General features: G+C 34.0%; 1 protein-coding gene across 1 annotated transcript in view; it reads left to right on the top strand.

Annotated features, from left to right (window-relative positions):
- PRLR (prolactin receptor) overlaps window positions 1–20,608 on the top strand; it is a 158,505-nt gene that overhangs the window by 20,055 nt on the left and 117,842 nt on the right. The gene's annotated exons all lie outside the window — the stretch shown is intronic.

Genomic DNA, 20,608 nt, shown 5'->3' with positions numbered 1-20,608 from the left:
GACTGAATTTTTTCAGAGTTATGAATTATTTAAGTCATAATTATCTGAGCTATTCAGTAGTGGATCCAGAAAGTAAGTGATCTCAAAGGAAAGAAACCAAAAAGTTTCAAGAAAAAAGATATAGGGAATATAGGAAAATATCAAATAGAGATTTCCTAGGAGAGAAGAAATACAAAGAGAATTCCCTCTATGTGAATCAGGAATGACTGACAAGTTTCAGTTCACTGATCACATTAACATGGTATTAGTAGAGAATCTACCTTGTAAGTATAATATCAGCATCTTTCAAGTGACCAAAGTTATTTTTCACAGATCCGTGTTACAATCTGATGAGCATTACCTTCAATAAAAATTCAAGGAAATAGATAGTGGAATTTTTGAGGAGTTTCTTGGTGAGCTAGGATGGTGGAACTCAGCCTGCAGTAAACAGGACATAATTACCTAGTTTAAAGATGAGACAATGGGAATAAATCGGGAATTCTGAGTAGCTCATATTTAAAAGGGGTGTTCATGGCACTCACAACTCCTTCGGTTAGCTTATAAGATGCACAATACCACCATATCTGCTAGGAAAGCCATTCGCTGCAGGTCCTGATTGTGGTGAAATAACAGTTGTGCTCAATACGTTATTTTGTTTGTAACTTGCTTTTAGAATTATATATCTCAGTTCTTCTAGAGTGGGTGTAAACATGAACTACTTTGTTCTGTACATCTTGTTGTTAAACATGAACTACTGCATACACTTGCATTCTTTTCTGTTAACTAGTGTCTTTTCTTCTTTCTTATTTCTTCTTCCATTGCAGAAAGACATATATTTGCTTAGCTTTGCAATTGCTTTTGTCCTGCCCATAACATGCTGATCTCCAGAAGGACTGAACTTGAAACTTTTGTTTTTTAGTCATTCGTCATTCTTTTTAAAGAATTTTAAAAACGAGATTTGTAATGTTAGTTGTTATTCTCTTTTAAGCATTTGTACTTACTCTTTACTGTGTTTTTCATCTGATGCCTTTAAGATGATTATGAAAATTAAGCTTCTTTCGTAACTATAGATTTTTTATCTGATACAAATACAAAATATATGATGCAAATAAATTTGTGTTTGCAGTTGTCATCTGTTTCAGAATTTCTAATAACTCTGGGGCTCTCTATAGATATGTTTTTGTATAATGACACGAGCTGTCTCTATGAATGTAGTTGAAGTTTGTGTAAAAGTCACTCCTGGATCTCATGAAGTTTCTCTTCTGCTTGTTCATTCATCTGCTTGGTAGTTAATGCTTTTTGATTATGTATTATTCTAACAATGTGTAGAATACTTTATAACAGTGTTTTCACAGAGAATCGATAACACAGGGTGCTCAATCTTTACAGCCTGAACAGTCTTTATAAAGGTACTTCAGATGACCTGTCACTTTCCAGAAGCCATTTAATCTCTCTTCACTGTTTTACATCTGCAATATATGAATTTTGTGTGGTTCAATCACCTTTGTAAATAACAGCTTTCTCGGAACTGGAATAAGCAATATATTTGATTGCTAATAGTTTTGCTTAGGCAATATTCTATCCAAAATAAGTTTTCACAAGTTTAAAGAAAGTTTTCACTAAATCAAAGACTTCTAACTTATAAAACATTAGGAGACTGAAGCATAAAAAGTATTCATTCACCAGATGCTATTAATTAGCTGCAATTATTTTACTAGGTCTGTTATATCCTGCAAATCACTGAACTGTCTTAATATCAAATTGATATTTTCTCTCTTAATGCATTCTTTAAAAGATCCAAATTTTCTTTGTTATTTATGTAGCAAATAGTATGTAGGAAATAAATCAGATTATACATTTTATATTTTCTTCTGAAATCAATGAAATTTGTAGTTTTTCTGATTTCCCAGGACTAAAATGGTAAATATGGACCATCCAGCTGGAAAACACTGTTTATTGTATGTTAGGTGTTTAAAGAAACAGCTCTACCCACCCCCAAAAAAGACAAAACCAACTTTCCTAAAGCATTCAGCTCTGTTGTTCTTGAAGGTGGAAGGTCATTGTCATGGAAGGCTATGTTCGTGGTTGTGCTAAACTGATCTTTTCTGTCATGTAAGTTTGCACACTTGAGGCATTTGAAAGGAAAAACTGAAAACTTAAACTTAACTGTATTCAATAGGAAAACAATTCTATGAGTGGAGTGATGTATTCTTGGTGACCTGCGTTGCTAAGAAACAAACTGCTGTGTTCTCAATTGATTAAGTCCTTCTCTTCTAAGTGTTTTTACCACAAAGTACATTGCAATGCCTTATTCAGGCTTGGACGTTTCAAATCCATTAACTATGAGGTCAAGCTATTATCTGCTTCTTTACTCCCTTCAATCTTGTTCCATCTAAACTAAAATCACTTAGACACCTTTCAGTGGATATCTAGTATAAAGTTCCAGTGCAACAGGGGACAAAGCAAAACTCTTCCTATTTCTCCAGACCTATCTCCGTATCCTGTTTCTTTTCTTGATCCTGGTAGAGAACACTGCCAACTGCATCTGTCACACAGAACTGTAGCTTGGATATCATCTTCAGCCCATTCTTGTTTCACTTGCTAGTACTGAATTTGCCCAGTGCAGGGTGGGTTACAGCACGTGGCCACATAGTGCCTTTCTGTGAAATTTGGCAGTGCACACAACGAAAGTTGTGTAAAAGCTTGTTTATTTTTATATTAGCTGTGGAAGGATAGTTGATACACGATCAGATATAAAGTAAGCCAATACAGAGTTACCATGTCAGCATTGTGTGAACTAATTTAAACCAATAAAGTCATTTTATAAAGTATCTATTCTATGCATTGGGGCGCAGCATAACTGTTATTTAGTAGTAGGGATTATCTGTCTAGATTCATTTTATCATTTTTCCCTATACTTTTTGAAGAGCATTTCTAAAATAGTAACTTACTTACTCAACTACAGAGCTGATGCGTTTTCTCTTGCTTTACTGTTTATCTTAATTATTGTAAAATCATTTTTCTGCAGTTAGAATAATGTTCTATGTGTATTTATCTAAAATATTGTTGCACTGTGTAGTTTGTCGCTATTTCATTTTTGTATCCATCTCTAAACTGGTATTGAAACTTTTCGCTTTAAGCTTCCTAACTTCTCCCTCCCTTCCTCCCTCCCTCTCTATTGAAAGACTAACTCGTGCCTATTTACCCATCATTGACCCACTACAGTGGGTCAGTGGCTGTTATTGCCTGCTTGTTAAACTTACAGATTTTCATAGTGTATTTCCCACTTGATGGGAATTTACGTACACGTTCAGTAATCCCCTTATATCCCAGTGCTTCATGCTATCACTGCTGCTCTTCTAGCTACACAGAATTGACCAAGGTTAGTTAAAAAGGTTTTTAGATCAAGGTTTTCCTGAGATCACTGCCTGCAATACTAATCACAATCTTCATTGTTTCCTACTTCCTACTACTATATCAATTTCTAGTCTTTCACCATAGATTTACACTTGATGTATGTGAAACTAGAACTTTAATGTCATTTTCTAAATCTAACCATTCAGAACAAATCATGTACCCAGAGAAGCTGTGAAATTTAAGTCAGCCAAAACTGATAGAACATTAGAAATTCCAGCTTGCAACATCTTGAGCTTATGAGTTAGTGTTTATGGCTGTTACTCATCACACATTGACCGTTATTTCTACCTTTCCATCCTGTTCTTAATTAGATATATTTCATTTATTATTCCCAGCCATATATTTTCAGGTAGTACAAATAGCTTTATAGATCAGCAGTCACACAATCTCATCTACTTTTTTCTTGACTCTTAGTACATACTTACTCTGAAATATTTTTAGGACAAATATCATAGGCTGAGTAGCTCTACTGATTTATAGTAGCAGTAATGCTCCTTCTCAGAAGAAAAAAAAAAAGAAATCTTTTGAAATTTTCATATTCCAGGCTAATTCGGAATTCTTAACTTGTTTTACTGGAGGTGATTAAACTGATCAGTTATGAGAAAGCACTGATTTGGACATCTGGCTTATGAAATAATAGAGGATTTCTGGCTTCTACTTCTGCAAATACATTTCTGGCTATAAATTTTTGTTTTGTTTCTCAATTTCGAATTCCATCAGACTCATTTTGTTCTGGGGTTTCTAGATGGAGTCCACTGTTAGCGTTATTTCCATTGCTTGAAAGAGGCTAGACTTTATATTAGTTCTAAATTCACCATTGGAGGTTGGTTGATACTATTATTCACCATTATAAGACACTGCTTTATTGACAGTTGGGTGCTGGATTATGGTCAGACCCCAAGCTCCAAGATCAGGAAGGTTTTGCCACATGAGGGCTCACCACCTTTCTTGTGCTTGTGTTAGTAAATGGCGCTTTGCTAGGGAATTTTCACCCCCTCACTGGAAATAAGTTGTCCATGCTGTTTCCTTATTAGTACATGTGAGAAGAGTTTTGTCAAGGACATTGCTAAACATTTTCAAAGTTTGGGAGTTTATACAGGCTGTGGGTTATTCTCAGTTGGCAGTTTGCTTGCAGACAAGCTGTTTTGGAAGATAATAGAGTTTAAAAAATTGGACTTCTGCTCTGTGGCAGTTAGTCCCAGAGAGTGGTATTTCTCACAGCTAATTTATGACTACCACTGTAACCTCTGTAGAATTTCCATGCATCTATTGTTCTTTAAAGTAGAATGTATCACCTAGAATACCATCCAAAAGTCATACAGCCCTCCAGCAGTTAATTCCAGTAATGTTGAAATTCTGTACTTCGCTACTGTCATGAATTTGTCTACCATCAACCTCTAACCAGAGGATTTAATCATACTTATACCTTTGAAATCTTCATCTATTGCCAAGTATTCACTTCCCATTTGACAGGCAAGATGTTTTCCAGCAGTCATGTGCGTATACACCTGGCAGATACAACTTATCCCTGAAATTTCCAGGACAATTTAAATCTGGAAGAATTCCAGTCATGGGTAAGAGCTCCAGGAAGATTTGGTATTCATTAGGCAGAAACACAGGTTGGGCAAGGTTACTGTGTCATGTAACCAATAAACACACTGTGAGCATTTTAAAATCATATAACCTCTCTCTAATTAAGTGTTAATAGAATGGAAAGGAAATTCACCGGATCACTTTTCCTAATGCATTAGCTATTTCAGCAGAGAAACCCTATGAATGATTTTAATAGTGTCATTATAGTGATATTGTTGAATGACAAATCTCTTACTTACATCAACAGGAAGGATAGTTGACTATTTCAGTTAAAATGTGAGGTGAGGCTTTAAAAATGTAATAGGCTTTGCATGCTCTTGCATGATTCTCAGCTTCAAAACTGGTTAACTGGAGATAAGGTATGTCAGTTTTTCATATTATGTGTAATCCTCTCACTGTTTGTAATATCATTGGTCGTATTTCCACTTTCAAGATTATTACTGCTTTTTTTTTTTTTTAATATTCATTTCCTAATTCTGTCTGCCTTATTACATTTCACACTGACGATTAATTCTTACCTCCATATAGCATGCAAATGACATGCCTTGAATAAAAAATGCCCTTAGACTGTGTGCTCAACAAGACTAGAATTGTCATGGCTCCTGAGTTTCAGAAGTGTTCATCCCATATGGGGGATGGCTTTGTAAGTAATTAATAGCAAATGGTTTAATATGAACAGAAGAAATATAACGTAAGGAAGATTTTCACTGATTTTATTTTTAGCCTACAATGATTTGTAGAAAATAACATTGAATAATAGATTTTCAGCTGGGCCATACCCTAAACCTGGACATCACATGTGGCTCCGGATGCTGTGGCAACTGCAGCTGTGTTGTCAAGGAAACAGCCTTGTGCTCAGTAGGCAAAACCAATGAGGATTAAGCAAGGCTACATTATAGCTAAGCCTCTGTGACCTTATCAGGGAGCAACAAGATCTGTCTGTTCTTCACTGTGCAGGTGTCCCTCAGGAGTGAGGGAGATATGCACAGGCAAAAGCATACATGCAGTATATCTGATTTAAATGTCAGACCTGGATTATTCAAACAAGTGAATGCATTTCCCAGTTAGATGGATTAAAAGACTCCACTTGTGTAAGTAAAACATTGATATAAAATAAAACTAGATATTATAAAAGAAAGTAATGTGACATGTTTTAGTTAGCTATGAAATGAAGAAGAAATAATTAAAGTATGATGGACTTTGGAAATTTTTTAATTTTTGTTATATCTCTGTAGTCAGGCTAAAATTACATAAAAGTGTACCACTATTAAAAATATGTTAATTTCCCAGTGATAAGAAATATTGTAGATAGGACACTGACATGCAGAATAGTTGTCAACGTTTTCAAGAAGTCTTATTCTTTACTACTAAGAATTAATTAATGCATGGGTCACTTAAGTAAACTCACACTCCAACATACATGTTATTTCATCCCAGCATTTTATATCTAAAAGAATTAAAATCCAAGTGGAACTGAGATAAATAAATGCAAGAGAAAAATACTTAGTATTTTTTGGTTTGTTGGAAAGGAAGTTTAAATAGAAAAGTTTAAATTGCTCTCAGAAGTTGTCTGGTTTTTGCTTGAACTAGAAAATATTTTTTGTTTTGTTTCGGAAGCAAAATAGACTGTTCCACTTGAGTTGAAGCTTCATAATAAATAAAAATGAATGAACAAGCAACTAAATTTTACTTGGTTTGGCAGAATCTCTGGAGTTCGTTGTGCTTATCTGTTTTAAATTGTCACATAACATCAAAGGTGATTAAATGTCTCTTCTAATTAACCCTATGTTTAAACCGTTAATCTGGATTTACTCATATTAATTATTGTATTTTTCTTATTTCAGTATTTCTTTTGGTGTTACATGACAGTATTTTCCAAAAAAAAAATCAGTGTTAATTTATCTGCAGATAAAGCCAGATGAGCCTTTTTCATTAGTGATACTGCCAAGTGTCTTGTACAGAAAAGAAGGGGCTGAAGCAAACTGTGAAATGAGACATATCTGATTATCATAGTGATTTTTCTTTTAACATTATTTTATGTTTTATTTTCTTTCTTAGTGTCTTTTTTTTCTACAGTGAATTTAATCTAAACCTACTCAAGACCATGGGTTTTGTCAAGTTTTGATGCTTCTTTTCTTGCATCCCACTCCTTTTTTCAGTGAAGGCAGTGCTTCTGCATTTCTTCTTTTTTCAAATATCTGACTTTTTTTTCCCCAGAATTGCTGTTTTTACCATTTCATTTAAGTTATAGAAAAATCTTATGTATAAGATATTTCCAGCTAAATAGAGTGTTTCAGACATTTTGCTGCATGTTTAAGGCAGCTATAGAAAACTTGAAATTGACCTTATTTTATTGCTTCATTTCTAAGATACTTACCACTGACCTGATGAGAATTTATGCCAGCGCATCAGGGGAAGAAATGAAACAAAGATGACAGGGAAGACTTGGCTACTTTTGTGACCTAGAAATGATTTCACTCTTATTAACTATGTAAAATGTACAACAGGAAAGTTAGAGACAAGAGCATACTTAATGCTGAGCCATTCTAACATCAGAGTTGTTAGAATATGTGCAACAGTTAGCTTTAGAAATTGTGGATTAAGTCCTTGGAGAAAAGGCACTATGATCCAGAAATGTTCAGAGAAACATGTACCTTAACATTGAAAAAAAGAGGATTAGGAAATGTGTTCTGCTTCCCAAAAATTTACTCATTCCCATTTCTTCTTTTTTTACTCATTTTTTACTTTCAGTTTTTGAGTGGTTTTGTATCACATTTGATTTCCTCCTCTTGTGCTTCTGTTTATTACTGATGCATTTAATAGTTATTTTGAAGGTTGGGTACATAGCTGGATACTTTTCCTACTTTTTTATCTTCTTGACCTTTTCCCCCTCCTCGCATTTTTCCTAATTCTATACAAACACTTCTATTTATATTCTCTCTTGGTCTATCTTCTACCTTTATGGGCATTTTTCTTTGCTTTTCAGCCACTTGAATCCATGGATTGGTTAAATAGCCTGTCTTCTTTAAGGAGTTTGATGTGAATTAAATTGAATTTTTATTCTAGATCTTACTAGTATAAATGATATTGACCAATTATTACTAATTTAGGGAGCAAGAGGTGTTAGCCACTTTTTAAAACCAGTTAACTGCTTTAACACTGCCAGTAATTTAGTGCAAGTAATCTACTATCCTGCCACTTGCAGTCCTGAAGAATAGACAAAGCAGCAACAGTCTCTCCAGTTGGATTATTTGTGTTCAAATAGGTAGATCAGGCTTTCTATGCTAATGGAGTGGGTTAGAAGCATTCCGGACATGTCATTTGTCCTGTGCACGTGATGTACAACTGATCTGTTTGTGCATAACAAATCTAAGATATACCTGATGCTGTAGATTTACAGCAGGCCATCAGTATATGTCCCAAACCCATGTGTCTTGGTGTTCCACCTTCTACAGTAGATCTCTTTTCTTCCATGTGAAATGCTGGCAAATATGATTTCCTCACTCCATTTTTAGTTATTTGTGTAACTTTGGTTCATCTATTTTAAATGTCTCATATCAAGGAGATTTAACTTGTTTGATCAAATTCAGACATGAATTGAGGAGTAGTTATTGGAACATATGGTGAAATCTGATAAATTATGTAATATCACTATGGAGGAAATCAAAACTAGACCTAGATAGTTTACTTAGGTCTACTTTTTCTTAATCTTTAATCTTTTTTAGCTATTTATGGTAGTGTAAAATGCCAGGGTAGTTTTACTAAATCTAAATACTCAGGATTATAATGAATTAATTCCATTTTGTTATGAGATTATGCATTTATAGGAAATGTATTGTATTATTTTTGTATTGTATTGTAATATCTTCAATTTGGTTCACTGTTTATAAAACATATATACAAAACTGTATTTCAGATTTTTTCTTCTACTTTACCTGAACTTCTGACTTCCGACCTGTTTTGCTCATTTAAAAGTAAGTTTCTCAGGAGGGTAACTTAGTAGCTATAAATTGCTTTCTGAACAGGTTTTGATGAATGAAACATTCAAATTTAAGCACACTTTCAGGTTGTGAAATCCAGATTATTTGGTGGGTATATTAATCAACAAGTATATGATTTCTTTAAAAAAAAAAAAGCGTGTCTGTATATAAATGTGTGTATATATATATATATGTGTTGTTACCCATGAATTCTAAGTCAAAGGCTGTCAGCCACAGTAACTATCTGTGTGCAAGATATCTGAAGAGATTTTAGTATGTATTTTTGTATCACTGCAGTAATAGGTAGCAATATATAATCATGTGTCACTGAAATAAACTCACACTTGCAAGCAATGCATAAGTTACTACTTCATTGTATCTCTTCATTGTCAATCACCTTAAGAAAGAGAGTGTTTATGGAAGCCCCAGCACCTGTTGTTTTTTTGATCTTATGATGAATGTTGTGTACTTCTCCAGATTGTTAATTGGAACAAATGCAAATGATGCATATTTTCCATTTCTACTTTTATTTAAAGTACCATTTTTCAGTTTAATATTTTAGAAGGGATAGAATAAAATCCAGCAAATTACAAACAGAAGAATTGAGAAAGTGAGTTCAATTGTTTTGCTAATGATCTTTGGTGCCTGCAATTCCAGTCTGCAGTCTTGATAAAACCCAAGTAAATATTGGTCATACCTCCACGGAGAGATACACTGGCAGTAATGTTCAACTTGTTAACAGACCTTCAGCTTTGCTGAGAAAAACACACAGAGGATCTTTTTGATTGCCAGCTCTGTTTTTTAAAAGTATTAACAGGCCCACATCCAAGAAGATGATTACTTCAGTGCTTGTTGCTTAGGATTTATACTCAGGCACGTGGTTGCTAACACAAAACCGCTTTGCTTCCTTAGGAGGTATTTAAGTCTTTTCAGACACAAGAACATAGAAATTGCTGTACTGAATCAAAGCTTTGGTTCATTTATTCAGCCTATGATCGGAATTGATTACCTGTTCTTCATAGAATAAGGCAAGAATCCGTTACATTTACAGATTAATCATATTAAAGAAAATTTGATGCTAGCTTCTCCCAGTCACTGCTTGTGAGGCTTGCTTTATATGTGAAGACTCTGCTCTTGAGAAAAGGAAGGAAAGGTAAAAATTACTTTGTAATGCTGCTGGGTAAGGGGGAACAATAAGGAAGACCAATAGAAGGAATAGGAAAGACATAGATCCAGAGGATGCCAGTGGCACATTAATGGCACAGTCAGAAGCTGTTTGTCTTCTGAATAGTCAATAATTGATGGATACTACCTGAACAAGAGAAACAGGGTAAAATTCAGGATACAGTTTGAGGGAGAGCATATGATTGTGTCTGTCATGAATGTGGTGAGAACCTTGGAGGAAGAGGCTCTTGGCTTATTGATTGATGTTAATTATATTTCCTGATATACAGCTTATTAGGTAACACTGATAAGAGATGTATGTGATATCCGAAGGGCTGTATATTCAGCCCCAATAGTAAACAAGACATGAACCACAAGGTTGAGAAAAAGGCTTTTCTAAGCATGCCTTTTTGTCAATTTAAAATTTTCTGGTTTTCAGTTTGAGTAATAGCAGAAAAATTTATTTTCATTGTATTGTTTGTTGTTTTGTATGCCCTGATAATAATCTCCTTTCTAAATTTGAGTCCAGAAATTCTTTTCCCTTTTGAATCACATTTTTTTCTATACCTCTCCTTATACTTTCAACATTATGTTTGGAATTCCTATTTGAACTTCCTTGTGTTTGTATTCTTCCTGTCTTCTTTTTTGATATGTGGTTCTTAAAACTGAAATCAGTATTGATAGTATAGATATGTCTTTGATTTCTGTAGTTCATATGAAAACTCTTCCACTCTAATTCTTATGCATTGCGTTTGCTTAAGCCTTTGAGCAACTTTGGATATGGAGGTTTGTTTTTTTTAATAGGCTTATTTGACTACATATCCAGTATATCCACAAGTGATTTATTTTCTTTCTTTCAATGTCAACAGGGTTTGTAGTTATCAATAAAATTGTGTTTGCTAATGTGATTTTCCAAGTGAAAATGAAATCTGTCCATGTTTTGGGTTGCAGAGCAGAGCTCACGGACAACTTGCATATCTCCTACACTGGAGCTTGTGGAGGTAGAAATAGAGGTTCTTGCTGTTAGCTCACTTAGTCATTTGTTGCTCTCAGTATATTCCTCTCTGCTTGAGATAACAAGATAGAAAGTGCTGTTTCCTTTCTTTCTCCCACGCCACCTCCACACTTTTCTTTTCTTTTTTTTTTTTTTTTTTTTTTTCAGAGTCTGTCTTTCAGCTTTTAATTAAATGACTAGGTTGCAAACTCCCTAACTGTCAAGGTAGATAATGTATTTAATGAAGCAATATGATATCTGCACAACCAGAATCACGATTAGGCAAACAGTTATTCTCTCTCCCAGTTGTCCCTTTAGTCAGATGGCTGTCCTATTCTTGATTTTTTAGGATTGTAGAGTTCTTTCTTGCCCTGTGGTATTAGGTCTTTTTTTTTTTTTTATAGGTCCCACAGTTTAATGTGGTACATTCATCGACTCTAAGTTAAATATTCCTCTTGAACCCCTTCCAGTAGTTTTCAATATATTTATCTTTTAGGTATTCTAAAAATATAGTTATATGCAAGCTTCAGCAGAACCCAACAGAGGAAAATTCATTACTTACATATTTTTCACTGTGCTAGACACAAGCAATTCTTATCTTACTTTCAGAACTTAAATATATGCTTTTCTTAAAAATCCTTTTATATTAGATACTCCAATATTGACTAAGACAGTAACTAACATTGATTAAGACAGGTATTAAGTCTGTAGGAACGACAAAGTGTTCAACTCTGCTTGCCCATACAGGAGTGTTAATGTCTCTGATTATTTTTATTTCATATTCTTTGGTTAATCTGCAAATTTTCTTTTTATTGGCATGTTTCCAATAACTTTGTCCTGTACAATACTTAAAGAAATGGAATTGGATAGGACATGAATCCTGTGTTGGACTGCAAAACTTTGCCAATCAATGGACAGAAATGTTAAAAATATCTGTAATTCTTTGGTAATCAGGACTGATTCCTGTTCTTATAGCTCTTAATGCATGTGTCCCAGTGAAATCTCTTCATTTGGTTTTGGTGATTTTTACTTTTAAGCATAAACCATCTATTGGTCCATCTACGCTTTAAAATTGGATTCTTTGGTGATAATTCACAGTTCATATGGAGTCTAATAAACACAGGACAAATTTTTACTGAACATTATTTAAAATCAGAGTGAATTTATATTTTATCTGAAGAAATTGAATAGGAAGGACTTTTCTGGTTAGTGGTCCTGTTTTTGAATGTCATACCTCCTTGGGTTTTGAGAAGATATGTTTAAAACTTCTGCTATTAAGGGAAGAATGAGTGTACCAGGATCACTGAGTAGAATTTGCAGTTGTGCTTAAGTGTTGTCCCTTCGGCGTTTGAACTTTCATTGCTTTTTTTCTAACTGATAGTATTATTGCTACTGTGGTATTTCATCGGGATTATTTGATCCATCAGCATTTTTACTGATGGTTCTAGACTATCATCAGATGTTGCTGAGGGGGTATGCTGTTGTTCAGGAAATAAGTTGGAAAGCATTTTTGCACCATGTTTGGTGTAATGGTGGTATTCATGGTAGGTTTTATAATTGTCAGAGGCCTGCCTTATAACAGAATAACGCTCTTCATTTGAGATATGTCTGAATATCAGACGGAGATATGTAACCACCTGTAGTGCCTTGCAGCATCATACAAGCTATATAGTAAAATTCCCTGATGACACTTGAGACACCAGAGATTTTTCCATCATTTGGGAAAAAATCTTAATAAATGTCCTTGCATATCATAATTCCTCCAGTGGTTTATTTCTCCAGTGGTACTGAATTTGCACCTGCCAGATGAAGCTGGGGCTAGGTGGTCCTCAGGGAGCTTCCTTTAGCTCTTCTTCTATATGTGGGGAACACCACCCTGAAAGTATTTGCTCTAATATGCTAAAATTAGGAATCAACCTTGTAGTCTTCAGAGAGAGACACAAATTTTTAGAAAATAAGTTAGCTGCTGAAAATACAGACTTTCTTAATTACTTTCTTGGACTTGGACACTACTTTTCTTCCTAAGTTCCAAAGTTAATAGACTACTTACACCCAGTTAAGCATCATATTGCTATGCAACTTCAAACATTAGCTGGTTGACTAGATATTGAGAGGATATTTTTAATTTATTGCTCTGGACTTTTGAACTGTTTTAAGTAAGCATAAATCACTTTTAGTCAGTGCAGCTAAATTGTTCTTAGGCTTAAAAACAGACTTACAAAAACGTGCCTATTTAAGAAAGATATTTAAATGAAAAACATTCTGCTTTCTCAAGTATGAAAACCAGGGATATTTAATAAATTAATCTTTTGTTACAAATTTAGTACTCATTATTGTTACTTTGTGTTGGCTTCTTTCAAGAATAATTCTATATTCTTTGTACAAATACACTTGTCATGTTTATTCCATTCTTTTGCTCAATGACAAAATATTTGTATCTTCAACTTTTCAATTTCTATGCCCTAGAATAGAGTCCACTTTACAGTTTTGGAGTTTGTGAAAAAAGGTGGCACAGCATTTTTTTGCTCTTTTCTCAAGCATCCAGTAACCATATACATGATTTTCTTTGTGACAGTTAATTTAATTTTCTGCCTGTATCTCATCTGGATTTTTCTTTCTTTCATTCTTGTTTGTCCTTATGTCTGTTCGGTTCCCTGTGTTCCATTCTGTGGATTACCTATAAGTTACTTGTGGAGTTGTCTGAGCTTTCTCCTGAAAATACAGTGATGAGTGCTACAATTTAAATCTTGATATGGATGCAGAAAGGAAATGCAATACTATTAAATTGATTTTAATATATGCCCAATATGTAGGCACAATATTTATTTACTGTGAAGCAATAGCAAAAGCAATAGCTGTGAGGGAGTGGGATAACTAAATCTCAGAATGCCTTGTATTCTGTGTGTTTCTTTTGTTATATGATTTGCTATTTTTCTAAGATACTGCAGGAGTCATTATTTTCATAAAAATTGTCTGTTTTGTTGGTATTGATGTGCACTTTTCTTTTGTTGCTGTGGCTGTTCTATTCTGCAGTTTTTCCCACAGTGAACTGAATTCATTTGCAATGTTGTCAGACTGCAAATGAGTGGGAAACAGAACTAGTACTTAGCTTACATTCAGGGCAAAAGAAGGGGAACTCAAGCACATACACTAACGAGTTGCTTTGGAAAACACTGGAATTGAGGTTGCATTTCTACACTAACAATTCAGTTACTTTGGAGGTGTCTTCCTTCAAAACTATTTAGTATTTTTCTTTCAGTTTTGGCAATTTGTTACAGTTCGTTTTGCTACTCTGTTCCAAACCTCCAACTGTCACATACCTTTGCAACAAAATATTCCAGTATATTCAGGTTTTCCAGTATATTCCCTATAAGAAAGCTCCTGTGTTTACTGAACAGCTCTTGTTGTGCCACTGAAGTCTTTCTTCATGGCACTTACAAGCAGATAATATCTAGAATTTCTCTTCTGATTTATTTTAATAAGCCCCCACACTTAAATGTAATTGCCTTGTTTGAAATTCAGCCCTTGATTGTTTTTGGTTTCGTTGGGTTGAGTTGTTTTGTTGTTGGTGGTGGTATTTTCATTTTTGCCTGTGGTGCCCATGAAACAAAGAATGTGATGAACATGGTTACAGCTTACCTCCTCAGTAATTTTTAATTACATGCTGGATGTGGTGGAGGACTATCTCAAGAGTTGTTTCTTCTCTTGTGGCTTACCTGACTGGATTCACTGAAATAATCCATTAAAATTTTTGCCTCAGCAATATACCCTTGTGGAATTTAACAGGTTTACATTATTGTTTGCTTCTTGTTCTCAGATTTCCTGGTCTCCCAGAGTACATCACAGTCACTGTCATCATCCTAGTCCCACCCTCAGTATTACAGTCGTAAAAATCCTGTGCTTTCCTGTTTAGGTATAGAATCCCAGTCCTGGTCCTATTTTCCTTATTAATACAACAAACTGGTTTGTCTGATTTAACTCAGCTATTTCAGCATTTAACACTACTCCTGTGTTGGAGTGAACAATTGTTTTTCCTGTTTTGTACAGTGAACTACAGCATTTCACTTATTATTACTTTTTCTCCATGTTTTAAATTGTAGTATGTTATTAACTTAATTTAAAACCAGTCATTCTGTTTTTCCCATTTTACTTTTTCTTTTTTTCATTTGCGTATTTTCATACATTTGGTAGTATTTTTTTACTTTATGTATCCTGTATAAATAGGACTTTATTGTTAACTAACCAGTAAACTGGATTCTTACATACCAACAAAACAATTCAGGTAAATATTTTCTTTTGCTTTTAGCTGCTTTACTTGTAATTCACATCCACCAGTGCAGTATAAGCTGTAGGATACTGATGTCTTAAAATTGAAGAGTATGCCTGAGAAAAAAATCACCCCATATTTGTCTGCTGTAAGATTAAAAAGAAAAGTAAACATAGAAATTGAAAGGAAGCAATAAGATCTGAATTACAAAGTTGGAGTGGAGAACAACATTGGTGTCACATTTGAAATGTTTATGGATTATGTATATTTTGTAGAAGGAGGTTGCAATTTTCATCATGCAGAATAGGGAAAAATGAATTTGTTATTGTAGGTGCACTAAGAAATGTAATTATGCAGTAGATGTTTCTACATTTTTTCCTGGTATCTTGAGTAACAGTTTTACACTGTCAAGAAACTGAAGAGACTATGAAAGAATAGTTTTGCTGATATTAAATAATAACAGGTCTTCATAAAAGCTTGGAGGCAAATGCAGGATTTTTTGCCTAAATATTTATTAATTTCCTACTCATATCATCCTCGGATTTCCATATTTTATCATAGTCCTGAGAGTTTCGGACTGTTTGTATGAAATGGTACGGTAACTTTCAGGTTCAGTCTTATTTAGCATGCTTAACAATATTTTAAATCTGAAATAATGATAACCACACAGTCACTAAGTTGTTATTTTAAACTCAGAGCATCTGGGAAAGACCACTTAGATTTTAGCCTGGTGCTGGGTGAATGAAAGTCCCCATTTCCATTGTATGCATGAAGAAAGTTTTGTTTTTATATAGCTAACTTTGGCTTGATTACAGCTTTTTGCAAATTATTTTGCTTTGGTTTCTTTGTTTGAGTGGAAAGTAAGGGCAACAAGAGAAGGAGTTTTGGTTTTGTTTAATCTGTTTCATATTGAAAGAAAACACATGTACAAGGCAGTAAATCTTAACAGAAGGAAAGTGAAGTCTAAAAAATAGACTCAAATTTTTGTTATAAATATGTCCAATTACAATGCAGTAGCCCTTGCTTATGTGAAAAACAGACTTTACGTAATTACACATTTTCAAAAAGTCTGTGTGTCATTATCATAATTAAAAAGCCATCATTTCTTTTCTAAAGCACTTCAGGAAGCAAAATGAAGAGTCTGCCAGCATCTTCAATTTGTCTATGTTTCACAGAAAATTGTAGCCTAAGTTTAGTAAGCAAATTTTGTTGTTTTTTTGTTGTTGATGATTTTTTTTATTTTTTTATTATTACTTTTTTTAAGTTTCTACATGCAGATTTCATAATAGGAAGTGAAAATTAGTGTTCTTGTCTAAAGCAGAATAACTATCAGAAATTCTTGAAAACAAGAACATTATTCCAGTCATTCCTTGGAATTAAAAATGTAAATGTTTCTCTCCTCTCTGCTCCCTTCATCCACGAATTTTTTTCTTTTCATAGATACATATACCACCCAACTTCACCTGATAGCAAGTTAAAACTGCAAGCCGTGAGTAATTTTCTACACATCAGTGAGATGATTTTAAGAATATTACATGAATTAATTGCTGGAGTAATATTCAATTTATAAAAGATATCATGGATACCATTTTACCATAAACAGCTTAGTTGTTAATATGAAATGATCTTTTGTCAGTAAAAATCTTAAATACTATGATTAGAGGGGAAAAATGTTGATTGTTTTTACAGATTATAAAAGCATACTTCAGTATATCGTATGCCTGCTGTAAGAATTTGTTTCAGTTGGTTAAAATTAGTAAATATGAGTAGATGTGAACTTTCTGGCTGGTTCTGCCATCCATACTTACTGAGCTCCTTCTCCTTCTAAACCCATTTTAGTTCATCTCATCTTTTCCCAGCTTTCAAATCATAGATAAGGGGAATGCTCTTTTACCCCCAGAAATGTGCATTCTATATACCAGGTTATAAATTTGATTAGAGAAGTAAAATTCAACAGAATATGAAAGTTGTCAAAAATTTTAATAAAAATTGACACTAAAAATAAGGTTGCTTTCAACCGGGTTCATAGGGTAGGTGTTCTGTAAATACTCATATGTTTTTGTTTTCTTAGACACCAAAATAACCATATTAAGATCCCAGTGACCATAATCAGCAATTAAATATGATGTAAGAGGGAGACTGAAGGATAGTTAAATGATTTTATAAAGCAATATTGCCTAGCAGTGATTCCTTCAGTTTTCATTTGAACTTCCCTTCCTATCTTCTGTGTTCTTTTAATATTTTCACAAAAAACATGAAAAGTTCATTGGTCTTGTGTACTTTTCTCATCCATCCTCAATCTCTTGTTTTTGTTTTATTAAAAGAAAGTCTAACCCTGTGTCTCATTCAGACTTTAGGTCCAAGTTCTGAGTTCATCAAGATGAATAGAATTTTCCCATTATTTTTGTGCTGGTTGGGGGGCAGATTGGGATCTCATTAAAAAAGGCTAAGTATCATACCTGGACATGAGTGATATCTTCAGTATCTGAAATTTGGCCCTTAAAGAGTGTTTGCAGTTGTCTGTGATGATGAAGCTTAGTTACTATCTCTCTGTATTTTTTTTTCTTATTTGGTGGGTTTTGCGTGTGTGTTTGTGATTTTTGGTTTGTTGTTGGTAGTGGTTATTTCTTTGTTTTGTTTTGTTTTCTGTTTGTCTTTCAACTCCTTCCTGCTCGTTACTGTGGCTGCTGTTCTTTTAAATGTGGATCCTTACAATAGCCTGTGTAGTCTCCCTGGTCATAGCAAAGAAATAGGTACTTCTCAGACAAATTTGTCTCGCCCTTCAATATATATCTAAAACAGGTAAGATGAGTCACATTCTGTAATAGCCTGTTTCCCTTTATTGACAGTATAGGGACACCTATACAGCTCAGCTATAGGCATCTGGTTAAAGTGAGGTGAGTCCTGATTTGTCATTCTGAAAACATTATCTCTTAGAGAGCACACAATCTACTCAAAGTTCACCTCAGTCAAACTCATTAAAGAGAGAACATTACTTCCTTGTTCCAGGATGGGCAAGTTACAGTGACCTTTCTAGCTTGTTTTTAACTTCACAGGGTTGATTGCATTTTGCTGACCTCCAGTTGCCTGCAGTACTTTCAGGATTATTTCTTCCAACTATAGGAAGAAATATATAGGGTTTGCTAAATCTTCAAATTCGTGGGTTTTATGCTTATTGAGCAGAAATTATTTTGCCTTCTTCTTTCTTTCTCCACAGGTCTTAATAGTTCCTGATGCTAATTTTGATAATTTTGATATAGACTAGAAGTTAAATGAATGAACAGTGTACTTCCTCTTGGAAACATGCTATACAAGATATGGTTACATGAAGTAGGTGTAGGCACTTTAACAACCCTCCAGTGCAAAGTGGGAACTCCCCTATCCTGTTTTTCTTTCCCCAGTTCTGGTCACATAAGCCTGTTGCTGACCTTGCACCAGCTGGCATTTATTTGATCACGTGAGCCAACTCACTGAAACATCAGGAAAGTAACTTGGGAAAAACAGAAGCTGTTTAACTCATTAAATGTTTAATCTTGAGATCACATGGATGCTGTATCTCCTGGACAGTGAGGCAGGGTAGGGAAGCTATTACTGAGGGTGGGAGGGAAGGAACTGACTCAAAAACAGGAGGAAAATGAAAAAGCGAGGAAGCAAGATCTCACCCTTTCAGCACTATTAGACCATTCATTTGGTCCACATGTAAAGTGAACTGTCATCTCCACATTTAACACAGTCACTCTTCACTAAATAGAATAATTGCAGTTCATTTTGGTGTAATTTGTACTTGCTGCTGCTGCCAGGATGTATACCTGTGTCTTAGCTCACCTGAATTGTTTTTTCAAGTATGATTCTAAATGCCTACATTTGCATCTTCTGTTTTCAGGTAATTTAAATGGATGGATCTTCTAATTAGGTCTTTTGAATAAAGGTCACTGACAAGGTGCACCTGGTATAATAATGTTTATATTAATATTGAGCTTTTTCAATGGCATAAATTTATTTCAGTAGTTTATGTGACTTTAAAGTTTAATTAACTGTAACTAAGAATTAATTCGTGCATTTGCTTTTGATTACCTCTCAGTAAATTTTGGTTTAAACTGTTTAGCTGTGCTTATGAGGTATCAATGAATACATGTGGAACTACATACAAAAAAATAACTACCTCTAGTAAGTTTTAAAAGAGTTCAAGGAAAATATAATATTTTCCTGTTTAAAAAAAAAAAAAAAAGCATAATATAGGGTGATATTCTAAATATGGAATATTTAGGTCTAAGATAAAATTACTGTGTCAAAGTTGCTGCAGTGACAAGGTCTTCTTAATCTCTTCCTCAAGTATTTCTAATAATTCTTACTGAAATATAAAAATGCAAAGATTAAGGAAAGAACAGAGAGAGAAAATAAGAATAAAGAGACACACAATGCTTAGTTGTCATCCACATAGGCTTACAGTATTTTGTTGATTACAGTATTTTAATTTATTATTGGGTATTTCCTTTGAAATGACTTGGTCCTCTCAAGAAGTTGAGGTAGAAAACCCTAACTCAGTGAAGTCAGCCTTTTGTATATTATATAGATAAGTAGGAGATTTCAGACTCAAAGATGATCACTAAAATTACGAAAACTGTAAAGGATAACTAAACTTAATGGAAATATTTTTCCTGTGATTATGATGACTTACAGTGCATTTTATTTCTGAAAGGATATGATTGTAAAACTGTTTCCATTACTTGGAGGATTTTTATGTTTGCATATTAAACTCTGTAAATGTCAGCAAAGAAATAAATATTTCTGATCACAACCATGGAAAAATGAAAACAGTTCTTTCCCACAGACTGCCCATTTGACATGGAAAATTCCTTTTATATTTTATATTTCTTTTTTTCCCCACTTACCTTCCACTAGTGTCCTCTACTGGAGGATTCCTCTGTGGAATCCTTAATTGTGAATGTATTCTTTTGCATACTAGCCCATCCCATCTGCGTGTTGTCATTGTTGTTTGTTTTGCATTTATTTTGTAAGTTAACAGTAAGTTCAAAATGTATTGCAAAGAAATACTTTTTTCTGCATTAGGTGGAGAATGTAGGATTTACATTCAGTACAAGGTCTGTGCATAGCCTTTTGGTTGAATGAGGTTTTTTGTGCATCTAGTTAGCTTTAAGTTGTACATTTGTAATTTTTAATACAAGCTCAACCACTCTTACCAAAATAGAGAGT

Source organism: Cygnus atratus, chromosome Z (assembly GCF_013377495.2).
Source record: "Cygnus atratus isolate AKBS03 ecotype Queensland, Australia chromosome Z, CAtr_DNAZoo_HiC_assembly, whole genome shotgun sequence".
Classification (NCBI taxonomy): domain Eukaryota; kingdom Metazoa; phylum Chordata; class Aves; order Anseriformes; family Anatidae; genus Cygnus; species Cygnus atratus.
The sequence above is the reverse complement of the archived record's forward strand: the minus strand, read 5'-3'. Positions and strand labels throughout refer to the sequence as shown.